Source organism: Meleagris gallopavo, chromosome 15, assembly GCF_000146605.3.
Source record: "Meleagris gallopavo isolate NT-WF06-2002-E0010 breed Aviagen turkey brand Nicholas breeding stock chromosome 15, Turkey_5.1, whole genome shotgun sequence".
Classification (NCBI taxonomy): domain Eukaryota; kingdom Metazoa; phylum Chordata; class Aves; order Galliformes; family Phasianidae; genus Meleagris; species Meleagris gallopavo.
In genome coordinates, this window is record NC_015025.2 from 11,851,395 (window position 1) to 11,879,305 (window position 27,911).

The 27,911-nt window shown below is 39.7% G+C and overlaps 1 protein-coding gene across 1 annotated transcript in view; it reads right to left on the reverse strand.

Moving 5' to 3' along the window:
• SPOCK1 (SPARC (osteonectin), cwcv and kazal like domains proteoglycan 1) overlaps nucleotides 1–6,565 on the reverse strand; it is a 49,432-nt gene extending 42,867 nt beyond the window's left edge. Inside the window, exon 1 of the mRNA XM_010719082.2 lies at nucleotides 6,455–6,565. The gene's annotated coding sequence lies outside the window, so the exon portion shown is untranslated. The remainder of the gene's footprint in view (nucleotides 1–6,454) is intronic.
• Between the last annotated feature and the right edge of the window lie 21,346 nt (nucleotides 6,566–27,911).

Consider the following 27,911-nt stretch of genomic DNA (forward strand, 5'->3'; position numbering starts at 1 on the left):
TTCCTATTTTAAATCTATGTCTAATACCTTCCTCCCATTTCTCTTTTCCTGGCGCGACTAATGTCTTTTTCTTACTGATGGCACTTTTTCTTACTGATTACATTTTTTTTTTTTAAACCTTTTTTTCCAATAGTTTCACTACTTTATGAACGTAGAAACAAAGCCCTATCCTTTCCTCAGAAAAAGCAAATTTTAAATTTGCATGAACACAAAGTGCGAACCATTATTTCAAATCTTCACAATGAATTCCCATGTAAGCTGGCAATCCCATCTCCCTGAAAATATAAATGTACCAGCTAGTTTCAGGGCAGAAGGTGGCAATAATTTGCCTACAGGAGTATACCTCACCTTTTCCTCCTCTGCTCTTGTTGTTTTCATAGAAATATTCAAAATGAAGCCTTACAAAGTGATATGGCTTCTAAGTTGATCTACATGATTTAAGACTCCTCTCTACCTTTTTCATGGAAATATCATACTTTTGAGGTGCAAACAGTTGGGCCTAATGATGTCTCAAGCAAATCTCTTATAAGGGCATCACCACCTTTCTGAGTTAGAGGACTTCCATTTAATAGGTTCTTCCTGAGTTATTCTAAGGTTAGCTCTGCATATGGCTGTTTGCACAGAATACATTCTCCTTTGCAGACATAGGAGAAGATCTGCAATATATACCAATCACATAGCGGTGGAATGAAAGTGTTCACATTCACTTTAATAGCTTCCACACAATTCTATCCTGCTTCTCTTTTTTGGCATATTCATTTAACTTCCTGAAAATGCACTGTCTAATAAAACTCTCCTACAAAAATACAAGTTCCCTCATGAAATATGCATATGTAGAATGTGCAGTCTTTCCCCCATAAGCTATTGCTTTTCTCTGGTGCACATAAGAGATGCATGTGAGATGAAGAAGCAGAACAGAATATCCCCAGCCACCACCGCACTGCTCTTTCTTCCGACCCTGGCAAGAACTTGATTTTTGCTGCCTCAGTCTTGAAGCTACTTGGTTTTACTTCTAATGGGCGGAATGGTAATAGCCATCCATGGAGAGCAAGGATATCAGTTCTTGCCTGCTTTTCTTTGTCTTTTAATCAAATATTAATTGGCTGCAGCCACTTCACTACTCACAGAAAATATCTGTCAGTAATGAAAACAGTTTAATCTTCTATATCTCTAGGAGTAGCAAAATAAAGCCTAATCTCCTGCTGTGAAAACTCAAAAAGTAACAGTAATAACAACAGTTATAATTATTATTATTATTTACAGATAGTAGCTAACTCAGGTAAGGTTGTTTCATTCTGTTAACAAGTTAGAAGAATGAATTGCACCATTCATACCGAAAATTCTGAAGCAAAAAAATCAGATCCCACTATGTTTAATGATAATCTTGCTTCTCACAGAAGCCCAGGACAGAGGCATGTCAGCATCTGGAATATACATCAGTGTCTTTGTTTCTTATCTGCTTTCTGCACTGAAAGTTACTCTTTGGTTTGGAGTAAATATTATTGCCCCTCTGTAAAACAAAGAAGAACCTCCCAGAGTCAACAAGAAAGAAAGCTTTGAAATGCTCTGTAGTCTTAGTTTTAGAATGCATGTCTTATTGTTCCTTGAGTTTGTGACTCAAATAGTCCACTTAGATATCTACCTAGAAATCTACTATTGGAAGTCTTTTTTTCCAAGCCATAAAAGGAAAGAAAGGCCTAGCATTGTTAAATCGAACCCAAGAAACCAATTTCAACTCAGCCACGTTCACGACTCATGTTTCACCGTCAGAAACTTTAAAATGATGCACGCTCCAGCCATGAAAACTGAAAGAAACTTTAAACTGAAACACTTGCTGCAACTGGATACGTAAGGAAAGACTTAGTTCTAAGACTTGAAGTTCTTTTAGTTGTCAGTCATTCACACACGAAGTCACACAACTCATTTGGGAAATAAGACTGATTTCTCTGAATGAACTCTTTTTAATGGAGAATAGAACATAAGACCTTCACATTTATCACCCCCAATAGGGCTGTTAGGTAAATGTTAAGATTCAGAACCTAAACTATACCCTAAACAAGGCAGATTCTTGACTGAGCTTGCCAAATTCTGTTTCTGTAATTAAAAGTGTTCTCCTGACTCCCTTTAGAAATTTAAACAACAGTCAGTGTAATTGAATATGCTTTCTTTTGCCTACTGAACTCAGAATTCCCTTATCAAGATAACAGTGCTTCCTTACAATTTGCCTTGGGCATTTGTGCAAGGTCAAAAAGACATCACACACAGGGATCAACCCAGTTTGAATTACTGCATCCATTCATGCTCTAGTGGCTCTGTAACCCTGATGGCAACAAATCAAAAGCAGTGTGTTTGGGGGTATAACATTCAACATTTTAGAAAACACAGAAAGAGGGCATGGGCAGAAAGAAACCTGAAATGCAGTTGCACCATCATCACATCTGAGCTACCACACCGCTAGCACTTGTAACAAACAGGAGTCGTGCACTTGTTCAGGAAGCAAACAGAACCACGTTATTACAATCAAGAATTCACACTTGCCAAGAGATGCCACCTCGGTGCACAGCGTTGTCTTTTTGATGACTACGCTGCAAAAGAGAAAATCTCTTTCGTTGCCAACAGGGTCTGAAGAACTGAAACTACTTGTTTCTTCTGTGAAGTCCTTTATTAGTGGAGGAGTTTTAGAAGCTTTAGTTGGTATCAAATGAAGTTGCACTTGGTGGGAACTCTAATGCTAAAGAACTTTTGAAAGAGGTACCTGAAAACCTCTTTTCAACAGACAAGACTTTGTGTCTTGAATAACTGCTGCCATGAAGGCGCCACTAAGAATTAGTTACCAGTCTTTCTTTTGTTGAAATTATAGCCTCATTCATTTTAAGGCATTAGATAAGAGGACACGTCTGCTCTGAAAGGGCAGCTATCCTCAATGCAAGTTACAGCTCAACCTTTGCTGCTGGGTAGCTGAGTTAGAAATCAGTGGCTTGCATGGAAGCATATTGTAAAGCTGGGACACTGCTGTGAATAATGAAGCATATCAAGTGTTTTGATAAACCAAAGAAATCTAAAGGGATTTAAAAAAAGAAAGAGAGGGGACATTAAGGCTTGTCTTATTTTCTGAAATCTTCCATTAGTACCCTCACAGAGACCTGCTCCCTACATCTCAGACAACTGACTTAAAATTCCATTTCCGAAAATAAAGAACACAATTCTGCCATCTCTTCAAACATTTGGCTTCACGATGGAAAGCTTATATTCTTAGTGTTGTTTTTTTTTTCCCACTAGAGATTATTCAGGTGTATTTCCTGCTAACATTTGTTATTTTATTAATATCTCTGTATTACCAGTCACCATTATAAAAGGAATTCCACTTATTTTTTAAACATGATTACTAGTCTTGATTTTCATCCTCAGTGCAGAGATACTTTTGAAGGAGCCTAGGGAGGAGGAAGGAATACGACTCAGACACTGCAGTCAATTGTTACCTCTGAGCACATACACTTAGTTTGCTTTTCTTTGATGCTGCTGCCAGTTTTATTCACAGGCGTATGAAAAAAAGGTCACGACATTTAGAATTACAGTACGCTGGAAATTAAATGTTCCTTTACATTTTTAATTTCTGAAAGTAATTTATTATGGAATAATATTTGAATATGATTGAATGAATGTGTGAAGATCAACGTGAACTGCCTTCAAATTGGAAGTTCACAAGCACATATATTTAACATTGTTGTATAATAGGCATTAAAAAGTTTATGCAGTAGCTCTAAGAGCTGCATTTCCATTTTGCTGGAAGCATTTGCACTGTAATTCTCCTTAGTGTTTTTCCACTGACATATCTGTGTAGAGCACGAAGTTTAGCTCTATCATTTTCTACTTAAGATTATTCTTTATTTGAATGGATTGAACTAAATAAGGAGCAGAAACAAAGACCCAGTTGTTAACTTTTTAAAAACAAATCTTTATATAAGAAATCAATCTGCTGAGTTTTATACAAATTCAGCAGTACTATAAGAGGAAAAGAGAAATTTGGGGTCAAGTCTAGAGGAAGCATTATGACACCAAGTGACCTAAATACTACCAGTAGCTCCAGACTGGAAGTTGAGGAAGGGGACATCACTTCAGTGCTGCTGGGACCAGAGTGGCTGCAGAAGACTGAGATGCTCTGCTATCAATTGCATTCCACCTCTCTCACATCACCTCAGGTACTGCTCAGGGCTTGCTTCTCCAAAACCAGGTGACATAACTTGCTGAATCATAGAATGCCCTGGGTTGAAAAGGACCAAGATGCTCATCCAGTTCCAACCCCCTGCTATGTGCAGTGTCACCAACCAGCAGACCAGGCTGCCCAGAGCCACATCCAGCCTGGCCTTGAATGCCTGCAGGGATGGGGCATCCACAACCTCCTTGGGCAGCCTGTTCCAGTGCATCACCATCCTGTGTGAAAAACTTCCTCCTAATATCCAACCTAACCCTCCCCTGTGTCAGTTTAAAACCATTCCTCCTCGTCCTATCACTACCCACCCTCGTAAACAGACATACCCCCTCCTGTTTATAAGCTTCCTTCAAGTATTGAAAGGAACAAAGAAAGGAATCGTTCTAAAGGCCATCCTGTAGACAACTTTTTCCACTGGCAATTGAAATGACAGTTCTCATATAAACTTGAGGAAGATTGGTTGTCACCAGGCTGGAAGGGGCAGACACACATCATACAGACTCCTTCAGTCCAATCTGCAGCCAGAGGCCCCACATCCATCATGGCTGTTGAGGGCCAAATTCTGGCAAAGGTAGGATTTCATCACCCAGCCAGATATACATACATACATACATGTGCACACAGTCACTCCCACACCTGTACAAGTGGCCTTGCCTATGGCAATATAACCAAACTCAAGAGCAGCTCCTTCGCACACACTTGATGCCAAAGATAACTAATGTATTGTTTTGACCATTTCCATACACATCTGATAGGGATTTCCTTTATTTCCCAGGTGACTGGGCTTCTCCAAGCACTCCCTTCATGCCATGCTGAAGTGGCAGCATTGAAGCATTTAATATCCTTGGCCCTACTGCTATCACCAGGGCAATAGCATGAGTACTGTTATCCCAAGAGGGACCTCTTGAAAATGCCTTCAGGAAAGTTGCTCCACAGATCACCCAATCCATTAAATTAATGCTTTGTTGGCCAGAGTTAGAATTTTTGAGTCAAGCAAAACAAAAGCCTGGGTTTTAGAATACATATACCCTGTCAAATTGCATTTATCAAGATAAGGGTTATTAGAATCTTTTTTCTCTTGTGTGAATGAAATTGTAAGCTTAAAATGTCACTGAAGATTTATTAATCTGATACTCTTTCTGATAAGGGCAACAAAGAGGGCATACAGGGAGAAGAAAAGTATGTTTTTGACAGACTGCAAGGAAGAGAAAATATGTATAAGGCAATTTATCAGTACGCATTCTGTAACCAAAGATTCAAGTCGCATAAAGCAATATTATTTATATATTGATTTCAGAACCTCACTATCTAAAATACTTCATTTCAGTCTCATAGCTAGGCAAACTAAAGTGTGATTTTCAAGAAATGGAGCAAACCTGGATTTTCAAGATCTAGACTGGAGAATCATTGCAAATACTCAAAAAACCAACTCCTTTTCCCTTCTAAATTGCCTTTTCCATAATGGAGTAGAACTCTCAGACAGAACCTGGCTGTGGCACTGCTGCTGGAGTTGGGCTTTGAGTGCTTCTCCTTTGCAAGAGCTAATACCCTTTGGATGAGGTCACCCCAAGACAGCTTGTGCTTACTTCCCTGGGGAGGTCAATTAGCTCACTGAGCTTACAGACCTACACACAGAGCTCAGTGGAGAGCTGGCAGAGAAAATATTTGTGCTGAGATACCAGCCTTCAGTTTCATATAATGTCCCTTGCAGTGTGCTTGTTGAGGCAATGTATGTATTTCTTATATAAAACCAGATAAATGTAGCATGCGACTTCTAATGGCAACATCAACAACAAGGCTAATGATGATAATATGGATCCCATGTTATCAATGAGCATGAACACGTCCATGCAATCCTAAATGACTTTCTGAATAACAATACAGGCTATGATAAATATGTATCTATATTTACTTACATACAAAGCAATAGCCATTAAGTTTTTGTGTTTTTTTTTTTTTTTCCTTCTGTGATTCAGAATTTCATTCAAAATATTTTCACACAATAAATGAAAATTGTGAGCCAGAACTCAGTTTTCCCATGAGACTCTGTCAGGTAGATGCCAGTTCTGCAGAAGCTGAATGAAAGCATTACATTATATAAAAAAGGTTCATTGTACTTTTGATTTTTCTCAAAAAGTGTTCCATATGACATCTACCAGTTATAAAATACCTGTATTATGCACTTCCTGAGAACATAGCAAGAAACAGCTTAGCTGTTGTCACTTCATCACCAGCTCAACTCACCTGTCTTTTCTGTCTTGTGCTTTGGACCTTCAGGCCCTGGGAGGCATGGGCAGGGCCCCTCGCATCGAGCTGTGATGGTTTTGCCAGAAGTACACGCATGAAATTCCAACTTGCACTGAAATCATAAAAAAGCAAGAATATGTTTTGAATTAGGACAAGATATAAAAGCAGCAGCTGTGGATTAAATGAGAAATTGCATCTAGCCATAACAGCATTGGACAGATTGCAAAACTTCAATCTCTATTGAAAATGCCATTGTTTTTATGATCACAGATAGCAACAATAACAGCTACTTCCTATGCAGTCTTTTGCATGACATTTCTAAACGTGCATCATAAAGTGTTATTATTCCCTGTTTAAATGTATGGAACCTGCAGCACAGCAGCTCCTGTCAATTCCTTTCAGGTCACTGAGAGATCAGTGACCAAGACAGGAAAGACACACAAACCTTCAGAATCCCAGCTGCTTCCTATGCTGCATCACCTTGCTTCAGGTGTGAGCTCTTCAGAGGGGTTGTTTCACTTATCACCTGCATATTGCTTGGCACTAATACCAAATTTTTTGGCCTTTCAGGATCTGCAAACACCCAACTTTTGCTGAGAGCAGTGGGCCAGGCCTGGTAGCACCCATGGAACGACACCAATCCTCTCAACAGTGAGAATTAAAAGAAAGCAGCTTGAATTCAAAGAAAATGCTTCACTGAGAGATGCAGACACTTGAGGATGAGACTGGTTCTTCCATGCCTGCTGCTCTCAATGAGGATGGAATTCTAAGTGACTCCAACCAATAATTATAAACTGCCATAACTGTTTACAGCACCATCCCTAGGATTAACTGTTCATTATGCAACCAACTCCAGAAATACAGGAAAACTGTAAAATAACCAAAGACTGAAAATTAAACTAGAGTCACAGAGGTCAGAAGAGACCTCTAAGATCATCAAGGCCAACTGTCAGCCCATTACCACCATACCCACCCACAGAGGAATGCAGTACACTTCCCTATATTTGCATATTATTGCTGGTTCCTCTCCCTTCCCTAAAACCTCAGCAGATGGGATTTACAGCACTGCATCCAGACCATTTAGGACAGCAGGACATGTGCAGTATTGGACAAATGAGACAATTCAGAAGAATTAATATTGCAGGAGCGTGCTAGTTAAAAAGCTCTGATTTACAGCACTCTGGCTATTCACAGCCTTTGCTGTTTGCATTACATACATTTTAGTGCTGACTTGTCTCTAAGAGCACTGTGCCTATGTAGCTGTCCTCTTTGCAGTAACTGCCTCAAGGATACTTTCCCCAGCCTGAGCCCAGCAGCATGATCGCTGGAGACCAGACTAATGTACTAATAAAGCAGAGAACAAGAGGACAGCACACAGAAGCAGAAAAAGAAACGTGCCAAGCATTCTCTTTGGCTCGATACCTACTGAACTCAATTCAATCCCATTTTCTTTTTCTCTTTTTTTCTCCCCTTCTTCAAGTACTGATTTTAACACAACAGAGCCTGAGGGCTTTTAATAGAGGAGGGAGCAGTGCCTGCAGCCCTGAGGCTGCACTGCTCCCTGCAGAGACTGCCTCCTGCCAGGGGAAATTGGGAATGCTGCACTGCAAAAACCTTTGATAAGTCCGAGTTTTATTATAGATTAATTCTTTTCCATTGAAAATTAGATCAGCATGCTCGCACAGTATGACACCGTGTGTTTTCAAATGTAAAGCTTCTTAAAGGGCTGAGGGACACATCCCACAGGACCACGGCATTACTTCGATGAGGTTGCAGTGGGCAACCAGAGCTCTTACAGCAAGAGCCATTGAACAGAATCACAGCATCATCTGCTGTTATTTTGGTACAGTGGAAGCCAAGAGAAGAGAACAGGATGTTGTTACAAGATAAATGCCTCCTGCTTCGAAAATACTGCAAATGTCTTGGCTTTGCCTCTGTTTATTTTTGTTAAAAGGGGCTCATCTTTGCCCAGGCTTTAATCTAGCAGCAGGAGCCCATTATCCTCTGCCTACATCCTATTCTGTTGACATTATCTCCCAGCCATTCTGAACTTCAATGCACCCTGGTGGCTGCATGCTCTGTGTGATGTTCTGCCCTTCCAATTTAGGAAGAGCACAGACACAAACATGTGCAAGCTTAGCTTGCACTTATATTCCTAGCAGTTCCTGCAAGAAATAAGTACTTATTTTTCATCTGTCTGCTCTGTAAGCACATTTGCTTAATCTGTGCTGTTTGCACAGCACACACACAACAGAAAGCAGATCAGAAGGAGAGGAGACCAGGAGAAAGGAGAACACTCTGCATACACAGTTCTGAAGATGACAACTTTTTCCGCAGCACATTCTGATAGTCAGTGTATTATTGAGACCACAGCCATAAATTGTCCTGCAGCTGGAGTTGATGATTTAATACCTTACAGAACATCAATTAGTTACATACTTTATTATGCATAATAAATGTAAATTATGTATCTAAGCACTTGCAATTATACTTTAAACACCACCTTTAAGATGCTAAGGCCTATTGCAAGCTCATTAGCATATGTAGTTAAGAAAAAAAGAGCTTTATACTCAGAAACAGCAAGGCAGGTTTTTCCTCATCCTTATGACTGATAAAAAACAACCAAAAACCTCAAAGCCAACCTCCAAGCATCAACAAACCAAAGAAAAAACCCACCCTACCCCGATTACAAAGGGCAAGCTCCCTGATCTGAACATGCAGGGTAAGTACGAGACCTGAGCTTGAAGATCATGATGGTGCAGCCACATGGGTATATTGTTTTGCCTATGTTTAACCCCACACTGCATATCCATCTTTTTGGAATGTTCATTTGTGTATTTATTAATGGAACTGGTCTGGTAGGCCAGTGTTGGGGAAAGAAGATGGAAGAACACCATAGTTTTGGTATACTAGAATAACAACTGATTAGTTTCCAACGCAGGATCACCTTATAATAGCTATTTCTCCTTTCCCAAAGAAAAACGTGGAAAAACTGTATTTTCCACATTTACTGAAATAATCCATGCTGGAACAGCTCATGTGAATAGCTTCACATTGGATTTAATGACATTACCTAAGCCAAAATTAGTGATACTCAGAGAGAGAATGGCCACAGAAAATATCTAATGGAGCATCAGTGAAGTTTTCAGACTACTCTGGTGCTGGATCAACAGTATAAAAGGAGAGTCTTAGCTTTCCTCAAAACACAGAAACTACACCGCTAAAAACAAAACTCCCTCATTCCTCTTGCAACCCTCTTCTCCTTTTCTCACGCACACACAAATTACAAGGCATAGGACAGGACACTGACAGGTGACCCAACCTATCATGGACTTCAAAGCCAAATGGACGCTATGAGCTTTGCAGACACACACATGGAGTTCCCTGCAGTGATCCTACACACGAATCATTAGGAGCAGTCCCACAGTTTAGGGCTCATCCTTCTGATTCCAAGGATCCAGCCTGATGTGGTACAAATGGATCTGACTTAATCTCTGCTGAGCGTGCCAGGCTTTACGTTTCTCTGCTGCCTCCCCGGTGCTTGAACTGCATTTGTTTACTATGAACCCCAAGGCCCACATAAACATCTCTAAACTGTTTTACTGCAAATGGAAAAGCAGCTCTGTTATTTGTTGCTAAACACATATGGATATCAATAAAATATATGAGGGGAGAAACAGTTGAACATATTCATGGAAAATTCATAAATTAATTTATTCAACTAAGATGAGGGAAATTATTGCAGAGAGTGTTTTGGCTAAAGTGTTCCCCTGAGAGCTGACTACTCATATAATGATTCCCTCTTTATTGTCAGTGAATCTACAGCAATGTGTTTTGCATAAGCATTCACATCTGAGGGAGAAAGAAAATAGCTACATAAAATTTATTCCCAGCTATTTTATTCTTGTCTGTCAGTCTCCATCCTGTGGTCCCCGCTGGAGGAGAATCTGGGTATTTCTTTATGATGCAATAAAACAACGTATCTGTCTCTCGTTATACTGGCTTTTAAGCTTTGGCAGCCAGGTTTGGATCTAACCTGCACAAAAGTGATATTGCCAAATAAGTTTCTGTGGTCCTTTACACAAGGGTGTATATTTGACTAATGAACACCTGCACAGACAATATAGTGCAACCATCAGACCACATTAATACCTTGAAGAGCTTTGCTTCACGACACAAGGAACTTAGCTATTTGCTTAAAATGCAGCAGCAGAGGGGTGAAGCAGGGGACAGCAGTGCTGAGGCAGGCAGGCAGCTGCTGGGCATGGGGAGCTGGCATGGAGCAGCACAACAAACCGTGCCTAGCACTGAGCAACGTGCCCCTCCATGCCCTGCTGTGTGTCCTGGATGGGGACTGACAGCTCCCTGTCACGAGAAAGCTGTGTATTTCATCACAGTGATTTTAATTACAGTGCACTCAGGGTAAATGCAATGAGACCGTAGCTCTGAGGGCACTGTTTAGTAGGAACGTAGATGCAGCTGCAAGTTTCAGGGTCACTCCCTGATATATCCTAGAGTGACAGAGATATATTACGTGCTAAGTTTGCTGCTGGTTGTAGGAACACAGAACTGAGAAGCAGAGTGCTTTGCTCAGCTCAGCATCCCAAATACACAGAGGAGGAGGAGAGAGCACACTGTGCTCAGCAGAGGATCTGAGACTCTGATTTGATCATAACATAAAAAGTTATAACACAAAACCTACCACTTCCAATTTCTTGTAGTTATGCTGATAAAGGAGAAATTGTTAACTTCCAAACTTATACTGCTTCTGTCATTAACTCAAGTGTGAATTAAAAAAGGAGAGAAAAGATATAAGCATATTTTCTTTGCTGCAAGCAACCAGCAGACAATATACATAATGGATATAAACTCCTGCGCCATCTCTTTCTCAAAAGACAGACAAGATTGGAATAGGAGGTTAAGTTTTATAGGATACTAATTAAAATGTATGTTAAAACCTGAAATATTACATCTTCTGAATAGCAGCAGCTTTAAAACCGTATTGCTGAGCAGTGCTCTCACTTGGAAGGCCCTGCAGCTTTCTACATTTCCACTGAGAGTTATTTCCATGCTGCATTTGTTTTACGGTGCATCTTTTGTTCACTCACAATACAACTCTACCAAACTTCACGTACAAAAGCTCATTATTTTCTACCTTATCTTTCACCTGCCATCAGCAGAAGCTAAAGCTTTCCAAAATTACAGCATATGTATTTTTTAATCTAGGCTTTTTTTCTTTTGTATCTGTAGTTTTTCTTACCTATCTGTCTTAGCAGGTAATTAGAATCCATTGGAATTCAGACACCTATTTGAGAGGGGCTGTTTGTTTACATGCTTTAGAGCAATGCTTGCCATTACTTCCTTAGCTAGGAGCTCTTATCGCTATTTGCTTCATAAGCCTCTGCTTCTCGTTCCCATCATGAAGAAAGAATTACTATAGTCAAAGCACCTTAGTCCAAGAGACTCATATTACTAAGAGAAGAATCAAAACAACTTGGGGTAATAACAAGTCCAGTATCTTTTCTTCAGCTGCTACGAGGAAACAGGCTATATGATACACAGCCATTGCATTCTGCTGAACACATGCAGTTAATGGGAATCCTGCACACTTTTAGGTTCTGTGAAGCCCAGAATCCCAAAACTAGCTGCCCAGCTGGACAGTGGGAAGGCAGCAAAGTCAGCCATGTGTATTCAGGTTTGTAAACAAACACCAGCATCCTCACACACCTCTCCAACTCATGACTGTGGTACCAAAGCACTTTTCCCCTCCATCTGTCGGAACAGTAAGCTCGCTGCTGCACGTGCTCTGCTCCAGCATGAAGCTGACTGCTGTTACTGTCCTAAAGGGGATGGAAAAACCCCCAATCATTTGTTTTCTGTTACAAGAGCTACCAGGCTAACATACAATGGTTTGCCTTTGAAACAAAAGCCATACAAAGCATCTTATTTCAATTAGGAGCTCCATGCTCCTTATTAGAACACATCTGTTGCTATTAACAGGAGTTACACATGTATGTCAGTGGTGGAATAAATTCTAATTAACACAAACAACCTATTGTGTAAATATACACTGAGTCATTTTTAAAACATACACTAGCTGCAAACCTTTAAGGAGTTGTTATGACTCATTGGCTCAGAAATCCTCATTTCTGCAAGAAATGACACGAAGAACCTCACTGTATCTCAGGTAAACTGCAAATATTTGAGAAGGTTTCTCACTGCACACTGCAGGTTGGTGGTTCATAGCCTGCTGGTAAAAGAGAACAGGCTCCAGGTGTGGGGTCACAGAGAAAGAGGCCAAGGTACAGACATTAACCAGGCTGAGAAAATTGATGAAGCTGAATACAGTAAAGCCAAAAGGTCACATGAAGCAAAGTTTGGAGGACCACAAATTGCTCCATGCTCCACAGCCCTGCAGATCTAAGGAGGGAGAGATGCAGGTCTTTGCCCTCAGGGTAAAATTAACCACAGAGCAGAAGGAAAGTGAGACCTGGGCAACCTTTAAATACCACTCTAAGTCAGGAGGTCACATCATTCGTAGTGCCAACTGCAGGTGCTCCAAGCACAAGGCTCAGTCCCTAAGATCATGCTTGTCAATTTTAAGACTATAAAATGTAACATTTAAGGTCAGCTTTATTTTTTTTTCAAGTTCCAGTCACAGGCAATCAGTTGCAAGTTTTCACTTCTTACAGTGTTAAGTGTAAGCAACTGACTACCAACTCCTGAGCAACCAGAAAGTCAGAAGGGTCATCTTCCAGGAGGAGACATTTTCCCCCCATCTACGACTTCAGAAAAGAGTGGACTTGCAAAAGGCAGCTCTCATGTAATTAAATATGGCATTAATTTCATATTTTGTGGCCTCTCACTATAATTAGAAATGGCTTAAACTTGAATCAGCAGAAGAGCAGAAGGCATCTCCTGGTTTTTATCAATTAAAGTCAAAGATTTGTTTTAGAACACAATGAGCCTGACTGCCAACGCACACAGGGTCAGTGCAGGGTGAGCTCTGCACCTGAGAGGAGTTCATGCTCTTCTTTGCTTTCAAATCAGTGCACAACAGATCCTTAAAAGAGGCTCACGACTGCTCACAGACCCTTCAGTGTGAAGGACTCCCATGCAGAGGCCAACTGAGCTCTATCCCTCAACTGCCATCAACACAATTCTAAAGGACAATTTGGCTGACCTTCCATATTTGTAATTGGACTCACAGTAGCCAAAAGCTTCGCATTTAAACGTTATTCTGCTGGTTAAAACTACCCAAGGGAGAAACTACAGGCTTGGACAACACATTTCTCAAACTGATACATGAAGACTCAGACCTATTTCAGTGTTTGAGTGGCAGGGCTGCAAACCAAGGAAATTATGTACTACTGCAAAGCACCCTTACAGACAGAAAGCGATCAGCTAATTTGGAGACTTCTGGACAGACCACGAAGGACAAAATTCTATTCTGATACAAAACAAATTGCCCTGAGAAACAGCTAGTAAATCAGCTCAATGTGAACTAAGAATCTTAAAAATGCAGTAAATAGCATCAGCTAGATAGGATGTGTAAGCTCACTGGATAGAGGACATTCAAAGGACCATTTATTACTATAATGCAACAACAAATGATTGCTATTTTGTGAACAAAATAAATAGTTCTGCACACCAAATTCTAGCATGTCATTTAGAAGTCAACTTGTTTTTGTGTGGAATTCAGATGCCAGTTCTGGAATTATGGAGGTCAAAGAAGGGAAGGCTCAGTAGGCTCACGATGCTGAAAGAACTTCAGGTCCTTATTGGAGCAGCAGGGGACAAGCAGCACTGGGATGGGAAGCAAAAGAGCAAATTCATAAGTGGAAAGATTTGTGCAATGCTGATTTTGACTTTTCCCTCATTAGTTGAAGAGGTTAGCACAAGTTATAAGGCAGATGAAGACAAAGCACTGCTGTCACAACGAACAGCTGAGTCAAAAGAAAAATATCCGTTCCCCCTTATCCCTGAGATTTAACAGAAACCAGCCTGGGCTAAACTTGATTACTCTGCCTCTCCTCTCAGTCTTCCTCCTGCTAGCTATCGTGCAATAACAGCTGCAAGGTATGCACGTGCTTTCTTTCACTTTCCTTCAGCAAAGCCACCTTCTTAGATTGAAATCCAGTCACTTTTGGCGGCTCTTCAGATCAGCATCAAGTACCAGGGTCACACCCACACTCTGAACACACTCAGGAACTGAAGTGCTTTGGAGATGTCACAGACATCCATCCATCCAGAAGCAGCTTTGCACCTGAGCTTCCCTCTGCAGCAGCACCAGTGGCTCAGGATCTCTGCAGGATGCTTTGCTGCACACTCAATCATTCTGTACACCTGGTAATTACTGCTATGAACTGTCTTTGGAGATGCTAATTTTTTAGTCAGGAATATCTGCAGGACCAGAACCTAAATGGAGATGTGGGCAGCACTGCTGGCTAACTTCAACAAATGTATCTTACTGTCCATATTCTATAGTCACATATAAAAGTACTTTGTCTTTTCTTCCTGCAGGATTTCCATGATAGCTCACTAATGATAGGCACTTGCTAGCTGTGCACAGCAGTTTTGTTTTTTTTGCTTTCCAGTATAGTCTGACATCCTAAAGCATGAACTTCAAACTCACTTTTCTACTGCTTCTATTTGTTCTCATATTTCTCTTTACATTTTATATTTCTTTTCTCTCTGTGAAATTATTCTCAATTCTAACTCTTCCTAATTATGAGCTGAGAGTTCACAACTAATAGTATTATCCAAAGAGGAAAGAAGCTACTTTTTTTTTTTTAATAGACCAAAGCCATCTTAGTTTAAAGAAAGAAAATCACAGGAAAACAATTGGAGATTTGGACCAATCGATGCTGCTTGAAGTATACTTGCCATGTAATTGAGATGCATTCTCATTCTGTAGCCATTTAGTGATCACATGAGAATGATGATTTGTCATTTTTACTTGCTTCAAATTACTAAAGGCAATTTAATTTCTCTTATGGAGACAATGCATCAGATAACACAAACATAATCAAAAGGTAATGATCTGCAGCTCTACACACACACACAGCACACACAGATAATCCAGCTACCAGTTAAACAACTGCCTACATAATGGCAGAGGCAAAGTGGTGCAGAACATTCAGACCCCCAAGCACAGGGCTTCCCTGCTCAGTGACATTTTAAACAGAACAGTTTAGCCATGCAACTCCATCAATCCAGGTTTCAGATAAGGCAATACTTCATCTACTCAGTCACTCTCATATGTCTGTACCTGGGCAGAAGCAGCAGCATCAGGTGGCAGTAAAAGGTGGGCACATTCCTTTAGGCCTTATTCAATTAGCATGCTGGCAATATTTTAGTATCTCTAAAATCTCACAGAACACTCCCCATCAGTTAGTTAATGCAATTGCATCATCTTCAGCATGCACGTAGCCAAAAGCAAGGAGTTAAGCGGTGGCATTAGGTTGGAGTCTGTAACTGCAAATACATTGCTAAATACTTAAGATATCTGATGCATTATTTGATGGTGGTATTCTGAGTGGATATGTACAGGCTGATAATAGTTCAGAAATACATTTCCTACATTTTCATCTTCCCTTTGAACTATTTCTACAAATAAGTCGAAGAAAAGTTGCTACTGCATCAGCTTTGGCTCCTGAAGTACTGGTGAATCAGTCTTTACAACATGCATGCTCAGTTCTCACATGATGTATCATCTTCTAAGCAAACAATGACCTTCACTTCTCACGTGCAAAGACAATCTGGGTTTTTTCAGATCACTATTAATAAATTCCAACAGACCAAGACTCCTCCAGGAATTACCACACTCCTTTCCAGTTAAATCTATCACATTCAGTAGTTCACAGCAGACTTGAACAAGTTTCAGCAATTGTGATATGACCTTTGCAGCATCCATGCCTCGTTACTGGATGTTCAAAATGTTTAGTATCGACTAAACTTTCAGATCTGAAAATTTACGTTGCTTTATAAATGGAGTAAATCTGAGGCTTAAGTACTAATGCAAAATAAGCAGCATTCTGCAACGCCACTTCTGTCTGCTTTCAGAATAGGAAAAAAATTAAGTCCTAAGAACAATAATCTATTTTTAATTGACTTCTCAGAATTTATTTTGTGAAAAGAAAAAAAAAACAAAAACAAAGTAAAAGCCCCAGTGGTGAAAAGCGCTGAAACAAAACATTTGGCTGTTACTAGCAAAGAAGCTTAGGGAATATATCTCTGAACATAGCAACCAATGAAGAGTAAGCTGGCTTCAGCTTTGAAGTTAAAGCTTTCAGCAATGCTTCTGATTTCTAAAGACGACAATAGAAACAACAAAAAATTAAAAGAAATATAAGCAAACCCCAGGCCTAGTTTGGTGCTCAGTGAAGGGATTCACTGTGAAAGACGCCCATGCAAAGAAAGCAGAATTAGTTTGTTTGCTCAGAAATCAAGTAACCACAGCTAATCCTTTTGCAGTATTATCCTATTTTGGCCTTTAATAAATCTGCTTTAAATTAAAGATGTGTCCAAGCCAGAAAAGAACCTCCTTTGATGTTTTAAATGGCTCTATGTTTGCTGGTTAAAGCTCAAAACGTGAATTCCAGAACTAGAAAAATTAGTAATTTTCCAGTGCAAAGAGGCAGACACCTCTCCGAAAGTTCACAGGATTTATGATTGTAACTTTCAAGCAAGCATTAGCACATCCTCTGCCCAAACAAAGAGGGGAAGGATTCTGGAGTCTAATACCCTACAGAGCAGTTCTCCGGAAGCAGCTAAAAATCCCCATCCAGCAGCACCTCTCACATCACCTGGATACTGGAACAAGGAATTTTACTTTTTGTTTAAGTGGAGGCATGGAAAAAAACCTAAATTTATGCAAATAATATTATTCTTTAAGTTAGTAATTAGCTATAAGTGACGACAAATATTTCATCTTCCTGTCAAGGGGACAGCTTTCAACAACTGAACTTTGGCAGATGATTCATAATGCTAATAAGGGATTTTTTCCCCCCCCATTTCAAATTTGCCTGCAGTAGGAAGGAGTTCAATAATATCAGCTGTACACATCAAACATCCAAACAAAGTGATCAGGCCATCCCTAAGGCACAGGTAACTGCCACCAGAGACACAGGAGTGCAGCTAATTGAGGGCTTTTTAAGCTCCAACCATCATACACCAATTTGATTTGGCAGCCAAAACTGTGATTCTAATCAAGTTAGAAAAGGAGCCCTGTGATTACCATCATCAAGAATGTCAGCTTTCTCCCAAAGAAAAAAAAAAACAGTATTTGCAATCCCTATTTATTGCTAATTTCTCTTAAAGAGTCCTCTAGCTAAATGCAAAAGAGTTCATTGCATAGGGCAATCAGCCACATAAAGTTCAAGAACAGAAAATGACTGAAACTCTGTTGTGTTACACTTGGATGTTCCTCCAAGAAAATTCTCATGGCCTTCAAGAGGCCTGGGAATGTTGGGGAATTTTCCTGAGTTTTCTTTCTTCAGATGGAGGTGTCTGTAAATGCCATGGTTAAGTGCAAGAATGCAACATGCCTCACTGAGCTTTGGCTCCTCAGTCTGTATGATTTGAGTGTGCCACTCATATCAGGACGTGGCCGTGATACCTGCCTTCATTTCCCTTCTCTTTTCTCAGACGTAACACATCGATCCTACAGAGCCTGAATCGGGCAGATCTAAGAATCCTTTCAACTTTGAAGTAAGCAGGACAGAAGACCCATCTCAGACGTTTCTGGTGACTTAATTCAACCCAATGGGAACTTGGCTTCTGGGTTCTACTGCACTATGGATTGACAGACAGTAGTGAATAAGACTGAAGGGTGGAGCTGCTGAAAAGAGTTTGAACTTTTCATTATATATTCACTGTGGAACAAAGCAAATACTTCTATTTCAGACAAGCTGAATAACAACTTATTCTGATTTCTTATAGCTTTCACCTGGAGCAGTACATATTATTTCCTTCCTTGCATTCTTCCAAATTCTCATTAACCTTTTTGTCAAGGTTGCATTAAACATGTCTTGTTAATTCACCATGTTCTTTGAGAAATCTGACATGGAAATGACAAATGTTTATCTGAAAAAACACTTCTAGTTTAATGAAATATATAACAAGGAACACAAAATTCCAGTTTATGACACAGGATGAATTTGAGCTTTATTACTTCAGTGAGTTCAGCACCAAGAGCTGCTCATGCATCTGTCCCTTAAGGGAGCAGAAGAAAAGGTCACGGATCCTGGAGAGACCAGAAGGCTTCAAGACTTCCCCCAGAGCTGGAACAGGAGAAGTGCTCCAACATGGTACTCTAAACTACGTGCACCTTCTAAATAAAAGCCTTTTACAATTAACATACTCTGCCCTTACTCTCATACTTTCCATAGGCCAAGGCACTGAATTTCTGAACAACATCTCTTACCTTGAGGGCATTCCTAGCAAGTAGTCACAACACAAGGTAATGCAATATATGAACTTCCATATTCAGATAGGTGTTTTTTTTTTTTGTGAGAAACATTTCTATCTCGCATAAATACCAGGCAGTTAAGAAAGCATTTGTTAGTCCTCAAAAAGATCCCAAAGCAGTTTAATTGACTGGTATCGAAGTATTACAGCTATCCTATTAAATATGTTCTGGAAAATAATCAGTAAGACAATTATGCAATGAAATTAGCATTTATATGGTTCCTTTCATCTACAAAGGAGCCCAAGTCCCATGTATTTATGAGTACAAATAATACCACTGCTGAAGTGCAGCCAATTCTACAGCAAAAATATCAAACACTCTGTACCAGCACATGACATGATGTGTTGTATGAAGATATTTAAAAAGCAAAGAGATGACAGTACCCAATTATCCAGATTAGAGTACTGAACACACACTAACACAGGGGCTGACTTTTATTTACCTGCTCAGTTCACTGCAGCAGGACTTTAAGCCTTCCCCAAAACCAAACAGCAGCAAAGATAGAGCTCTGTGGCCTATACTTGCAGTAGTTTAAAAAACAGTAAGAGTTGTTCACTTATTTCTAACAGCTGAAGATAATAAGGCACAGCAGCTGCTCAAAACACTCTTTAGCTTTTCCTCCAACGAGCCGCCTTAAAACTAACTTTGCTCACATGATTTTCTTAATGTAAAACTGCAGAAGCTGCTATACAGTCTGAACAGTAATACAGCAGCAGAATTAGAAATTTTATTAATATATTCACTGCCTCCAGAGGGCCACTGTGTATATAAGGCTTGTGACACAGACATTATTTTCTAAGGTAAATCCATCAAGAATTAGTAAGACTTATTAGTAAAACTGAGATGTTATCTCCCAAAGAACTCCCAGACTCCAAAGGTTAGAAGTGTTTTCCTGAAATAAGTACAATGACCTCATAAATATTAATAGACCCTTCAAACTGGAAAACACCACCAATTCCAGCTTACCTGCAACACTGCAGGATTGACCAAAACAGAATACAAGAACGCTCCTGCAACAACTTACACCCATAGAAGCTAGGATAAAAATGCAGTTTAGAAGTCATATTGCCATGCTTCAGAAGTCCTCAAAGAACTCTTGGGGAACACATTTACACATCCATAACAGATTCAGCCTAGTGAGATGAGTTTAGTTTTCCTAAAACATGCTACAGCTCAAGAAACATAAAATTTACCTACATAATAAACCAGGCTTTTTTTTTTTTTTAATTGCATCAGATAACCAATCATATCCCACCAATCTTCATATTTCTATCAGCAAGAGATCTGTGTTTTTTTTCCCCCTGTGATTCCCTTTATAAAAGGGACTTTACAGAAAGACATGAAAGCTTTGCTGTTGTATATCCTGTGCATTTTGTTGACCAGCTAGTTACCCAATCATTGCTACGTGCACTTTCCCATTTGCCACTGATGCAAATGTTGCATTTCTTCCACGTGAAAGCTTGGAGCAGTTTACTTGGCTGCAGTGCTCCAGACAAAAATCCCTTTCCCATTCACAGATCTGAGTCACGTCCTCAGAAGAACATACAAATTACCCTTCTACATCACCTTTCCTGTGCACTCTAGTAATACTGTAAAGCATTCAGTGATGACTGATTTTGAAAACAGCTTATGGAATACTTCAGTATTAAGCCTCGAATCCATTTTTTGCAGTTGAAAAAGAGCTATTTGAGATTTTACCACAACAGTACCCAAATTGTCCAGAGGATGTCACTTTTGAAATACAAAGAATCGAGGTACATTTGCCCAAGCCCTGCCTTTCTGACTGAAACTCCAGGCACAGCTAGCCACTGCTCAGAGGGAGGCTGGAAAATTGGGTCCTCCAGGCAGTATGGGCTAAATATCACAACAGCTCCAAACAGACACTACAACAGACACTACCACACCTTTTTTTCACCTGGATTTGGGCTACAGATTAGTCTGTCCCAATTGCCCCAACAAGACTTTGTCTAATGAAGCCTTCAGCCTATATTTTGGACTAGCACCATGCCCTAGCCAAGACCTTCAAAATATTCACAACACAAGCTGTCAGGAATGTTACATTTCCTTGTCACTTTCTAAGTATGACTGATTAGCTAAGATCAAGGCTAAACTCAGCCACAGCAAGGGCATCTAACATGAATTATACAGCTGGCTTTCCCTCCTAGTCTCACAGCTACTCTAAGGAATGTGCTTTCCCTGCATATATTTCTATTTTTTATATCCTCACCATATTCAATTCTATCAGCAATTTCCCAGAGCTGACTAGGAGAGAAGTGACTGACTGCGTGGAGGAAGAACAAGGTCTAGAGAAGACCAGATTTTGGGAGGTGGTAAGTGCGCCCTCCAGGACACAGCCCAAGGCTGGAGATGTGAAACGAGAGCCAGAGATGAACAACGAGCAGAAAAATCCAGACAGCACCTCAGCAGGGAAAAGACAATGCCTCAAACATAGCAAATAAAGCAGTAAATCCCACGGCGTAATCTGCCACCCTGAAAGCACAGCACATATGCAGTCTTAAGAGTTTTTTGCCCAGGGGAAGGAGATACTGGAGTTTCAGTGTCAGCTCACGTCTCAGGTTCTCTTCTAAAGATATCTTTAAGTTGGTCACTCAATTTACTGGTAAGTTATAAGATTTGATAATACAGTAAAGCTGCCCAGTACTTTTCCTCTGAAAAAGAATTAGATGATAACATTTCAGACGCTGGTGTACTGCGTATGACTCATGTCAACGTAAAGATAATCAGCGATAATGAAGAAAGATTTTTCCTTATCTGTTTCTACAGAAATTTATAAACTTCACTACAGTTATTTAGAAATGGTCAGGCTTATTCAAAGCTTCCTCATTCTGCAAGTTCTATGTAGACTATGGGGGTTCTCATTCTTCCAGTGGTGACAAAGTTTATGATAGTGCATCAGGAAAAAAACATTAAATAAAATTATTTGAAATTTAATTTTGCCATTATTTGCATTTTCATCAAATTCTAGCACAGATAGAAGGAAGAAAAAAGTAACTTTCCATTAAGTGCCCACTAATGGAAGCTTTATAAGTTCAGCTAATAGAGGAGTAGTATGAAGCATCCCCATCTAGCCCCAGTATTAAGCATCAACATCTATACAATCTCTATCAAACTTGAACAGCATTTGCATATGAAGACCCAAAAGGTTGACTGCATCTCCCTTTCTGGAGAACAACAAGATCTCACTACACCTCAGGTGCATACATGAAGCCGCAATCCATGCGTGTCTGATAAGAATAACTGGCTGAAGTGGGCAGAATTAGACCAGCAGGTAAAACTAACTTCCCATTCAGTGTATGCTGCATGCAAACAACAACACTGAGAGATCCCCTGCCACCACACAAAATGGTGCTACCTACAGAATCACAAGCCTTCACACTATTCTTCCACAACCCTATTCAGCTTTAGACAGACCATGTTCTTTGCCTCCAACATCATCTTCTGGGTAAGCTGCTTCATGGTAGTCAAAAGCTATGTCAGAGAGCCTGCCAGTGACCTAACTCAGCTTGAAAATAAAACATCAGGCATATCAGATAAGCATTCAAACTAAACAGAAGATTTAGAACATGCTTTCAGATTTAAGGAAAAGCGTAGTCTTTAAATTACTGCTCTAGAATTTACTGGCTTAAAATGAAAGACCCTATGGCATCCCATCAAAGAGTTACATAACTCAAAAGTGTTTTCTTTGCTCAGTGTTGCCTGTGCAAGATATATTTAAGCAATAAAGCACACTCCCAATACTAACTCTCCTATATAGGCTCTGTGATGACAGATTTCAGTTTTGAAAATAGTGATGTCTCCGTACAGGCTAGCATTCCTCTTCCATTTTCATTAGAGGTCTTTTTTCCAAGGTGTTTTCTACCATTTATTTGTTCATTTGAACTGAAAGGCTTTTGATACTAACTTCAGAAGATTCTGGCTATGATGAACATCCTATGATCACAGGTCTGGTATCCTATACAAACACACCATATTCCCAGCTAATGCAGTGCATCAGCTGAAACAGCTTCTCACTTCAGTCCCCCTGCAATTTAAATTGGCTACATATGATCAGTAAACGTCTTCAATCTTTCAAGCTTCTGACTGTAACTTACAGCATTTAGCCCCCTGGGCAGCAGGTGCCTCTCACCTCTTCAAAACATTAAACAAGACTAGAATTGGAATTTCTGGCAAGAAGTTTCCATTTGTGAGAAAGGCAAGATATTCCTGGAATAACTTGCTAATGGATTTTTAGCTTCAGAGTCTCAAGTTGAAGCCTTGATCTACAGGAAGCTTTTAGTACTTTGTCTACCCTGATTTGTGCTTAAAACACGTTTTCCCCTTCCACTCCTCCTCCATCAGTACCTCCACAATCCCCAGTAAGAACACCTGCAAATGAAATTTATTATTTTGCACTTCTCACAGAATTCAGCTTTATAACTTCAGATATTCTGCTTGAAGTTTATTAATTATCCAAGTGTTGCTTTTTCCTTGCAAATGATGTCATTTCCATAGATAATTAATTCCATTGACTAATTCTATTTGTTTCTCTTAGAGAACATTATTTCTGAGGCAGCCAAGAGAAGTAATAACAATTTATGCCATTTTTGTGACCTTTCATTTACAGCTCTATTCTAGCTAGGTCAAAATAAAAAGGTTACCCATAAAAACAGAGAGGCTCTTGATTATAATCTGTGTCAAGATGTCTTGAAAAGGATTACTGATGCATTGAATCTTAATCAAAGGGTGAACATGAAGTGTGCTTTAAGCCACATCTAAACAAGAGAAAAGGTTTGGACAATTTTTACATTTCCTTTTAATGTCCTTTTATTTCACTGGAATCATATCTCATTCCCACGTGCAATTGCTAGCTATTGAAGGACCACCTCTAGCCTCAGCTTTATCTTCAGGTTTTATCACAACTACACTCTGATACTGGTGCAAACTGGTGACAACCAGATATTGCAAACCCATTCACAGCCATAAAAGGAGTATGTAGAAGCCATGTGAAGCATCACGTTGATCCTTTCCTTTGCCTGGTAAAAACTGGTGGAAGTAACGGGGCAAAGATATTGAAAACAGGAATTATGGGAGCCAGTATTTCACACGTTACAGTGAGGTTGCAAGAACCATGAGTGTACAGCCACAGACAGACAAGGACAGGACAAAAGTAATTCCTTGTTGAGTCCACCAGTGGTCCCAGTCCATCCCCGCAGTGCTCAGGTGTGGTTGGATGTGAGTGGTGGAAGGGATAGAACCAAACAGAGACTTGCATGGTGCTGCCATGCACTGCCCCAGGACACGAGATCCATCAGCAGAAGTCCTGCAGGGCAAACTCTGGGAGGTGGGCAGAACCTACATTAGAACAGCATCCTACCAATGTTCTCTTGTCTTCCCTATCCTGCACAGAAATTGGATGAGAAAGCTTGTGTAACAGCCCGTGCCATCCCTCCTCTGAAAGCCTCTACTTCTCTATTATTAATTCCTTGCATTTCAGAACTCACTCTCATTAATGAAATGCAAATGAACAGAAAGCTCTGTCTAGACACTGACTGAAGAAAAGCACCTCCATTCAACTTCTGAAGTTTTTAAAAAGCTTTTTACCTTTCAGTGTTACCCAAGGAAACTTTTCTTTAAGAGACATTTCATCACTCTCTCTCCCCCTCAAATTGCTCATTTTTAAAAACGCTTTTTTGACCTGAGAATGCAGGCGTTTAAAAGCCTTTTCAGATGCCTGCTCCATCAGTCTGCAGAAATTCCTACTGAGGTCACACAACCAGCATTACTGAAATCTAAACTAGGAAGCTTCCCTTTCTCCTTTATTTCTCCACCTGCTCATTATAATCTACAAGAAAAAAGTTAATAACAGCTATCTGGACCTAAAGTGACCCATTTCACTTTCTTTTCTCCATTTGAACAAGTAACAACAATGGAAGACAAAAGATTGTATTAACAGGAAAATATCCTCCACTGCCATACATTTGGAACAAAATACATCTTTTTCCCTAAGCACAGAAAAAAATCAATATGAAGTATGCTTGGACCAAAGCCTGCTTTGTTGCAGTGTAATCCTAGTAAAAGTAGAGGAATCTTGTATTTCTGACAAACAGTTATTCATATTTATTCATAGAAGCAACACATTAAAATGAAAGAAGGGGAAGTAGATATCATTGGAAAACTGTCTAAGTTACATGAAGTAAGAATTAATGGATATAACTACAAAGAGCTTAAACTGTTTTCACTGCTTTTGTCTATTAAGTTTGTCACTGATGAACAGCAGGTGGAAGGAAACCAGTCAAGCTCTCCATCTGTGTTTTATTCCAGGGAAGAAATCTCTCAGTGGATCAGAGGAGCCTGCTTGTATCATCTAATTAACAATGACTGCCTACAGGTCCAATCTGTAGAAATTATCCTGCAAGCAATGGAACAACAGCAGTCTACTTTCTCCTGTGAGTTTGTCCCTGACATCTTCCCACTCGCACTGTAATAGCATCCCCACTTTCCTCTCTCTCCTGCAGACTCTAACCTAAAGCCACCTACTCCCCACCCACCTCCCAAACCCTCTGCAGTTGGTCACAGCAATGCTTGCAGGGTCATCTCCATACCCTGAACTCCTTCCCATTTCCTGGGAATAATATCAACTCAATTTCTTTTTCACACCAACTACACTTAATATGAGGCGTTATTTTAGGCATTACTGTTTCAAACCCAGTTTATTTGTACATCTAAACACCACAGAATTCCCAAATATGAGAAATGCATTCACTTGTGCACTTCATGCTACACTGGCAACACACTGCGTAACGTCAGCCTCAAGATGCTTTTTCTGGTCTATATTAAAGGGGCACAATAGAGCGCGATGCATAATATAAAGAAAATACACAAAAATCCCATTATTGTTAATGGAGACTATATGCATTGCACCTCCCACATGCTTTAAAAATGATGCCCCACAGAATCACTTTAAATAACCCATATTCTACACAGCATGAACCTGTTATCTAAAAACTATTCTTTTGCCTGCTCTATTATAAAGGGACAAGAGACAGTTTACAGAGAAAAAGCCTCATAGCTTCAGCCTCTCTGACTTACAAGCCTTTCCTTATTTCTTTTGCATACTAAAAATATAAAGCAGTCTGCATCACTCAAATAATCTAATTTTTCCATCCACCTTCATTAACATTGCTGGCTGAAGCCAATTACAAATGCCTTAAGGCTCCTAGCCTCATAAGCATCGTGTGACAGGTCAGATTTTATTGTTTGCTCCATCCATCACTACTGACACAGTAATTCAAAGTACACAAGACACAGTCTACTTGCTGCTTTCTTCTTTTTCCCTATGCAGCTGCTGCAATTTTAATGTAGAAGCTTATTAAGAAGTACATCGTCTTCTGTCATTCTGTGCTGGCTTCAACCATGTATTTAAAAAGAAATAAGCCCCAAGTTATGCTTTTCCTCTAATTACATCTAATGCTCTCTCCTTTGGGGTTAATGTGCTCAAGCAAGTCATTGCTGGTGATGTGCTTGAGCAACAAATGCATTTTATAGTAGTCTAACGTAATTTGGTAACGAGTATTCCAAAAATGAGAGTTCAGCCACAGAACCACCACTACCAGGAAAGACATCTCTGAATGATCTGGAGAACAAACTGAGGTACATAATTTATAAAACAAATTATATTCCAGTGTCTTCCAGCCTAACAACGGGTACCTACCATCGTTATTTGAGATGTTAATGTGATACAGTCACATTAAAACATGAGCTGAAGGTTAAGTTAAAAACATTCCATAAAAGAGTTGTTTTTCCAAGTTTTTGGAATACTTAGCAGCCAACAGTAGGGGTGTTATATATTCATACTTCTAATTACTGGCAGTAGTTACCTTGGTGCTTTAAATAAACACTGCTCATTGCCTTCAGTATAGTAGAGCCATGGAATCAGCAAGAAGAAACTCAACAAGATTAACATTAGGTGTTCAGTGAGTTGGTCTCCTTCAACATCAGTCTCCACTCTGTAAATAAAGTAAGCTAACTGACAAACAACATCTAGATTAAAAATTTAGCATACCACAAATTCCTCTAACAAAAGTTAGAGATAACTCAATGTTTCATAATGGCTTGGTAAAGAGAATTTAGAATGTGTGACTAAAAAAAAATAATGCAAAACACCTCACATTCGTACACCTTATGTTCTTCTAGTCTGGAAGAAGTGAGATGTGAACATGAGCAGCCACATTATTATATGGCAGTTCTAAATACTAAACTCTAGGGTTATTTATAGGTAAATGAAATTAATATACCCATTCTAAAGATACTTTTAAGTGAATCCTATCAATCGAATTGCTATACATTTAAATGAATTTCACAAAAGCAGCATAGCATACTCCACAAACAGTGGTTCTTTGGCTTATTTAGGGAGCACAGATGAAACTCAAGGCAACAAAACAAAATCCTGTTCTTCTGCAGCACACACAAAAAAAGGTCTTTCAGTTACCTTACAGAGTTACACAAGAGTTGTCAAAGCCATTAGGGAAAATGGACTTGCAAAGAATTTAAGGCAACTGGATGTGAGAGAAGCAGCTTTATGCTACTTGAACCTTCATCTCTTCCTCTCACTCAGTGATGGTAAGCATTTGTTCAGAAATCTGAAGGATATTCACTTCTGCACAGGTTCTTATGCTGCACTTCTCAGCATGGTATTTATATTCCCCTACTGCAGTTACATATGGAGAATGGTTGTGTTGTTTTGTTTTTTAAGAAAATTTAGAAATATTTTCTATAAATTCATTACCAACAAGGAAAATGAGTTAGTCAATCTTCATTTGCAGAAATGCATGAAAGCTTCTCCCCAACAACTGAAGAGATAGCAGCAGTGTCTGAAGGAGCACTGTGCCCTGAGCCATAGCAATTTTATTCATTTATAAATACTCTAACCTTCCAGTATGACCAAGTAGTCTTTACCCATAAGAACTGCCCAGAGCTTTTTTC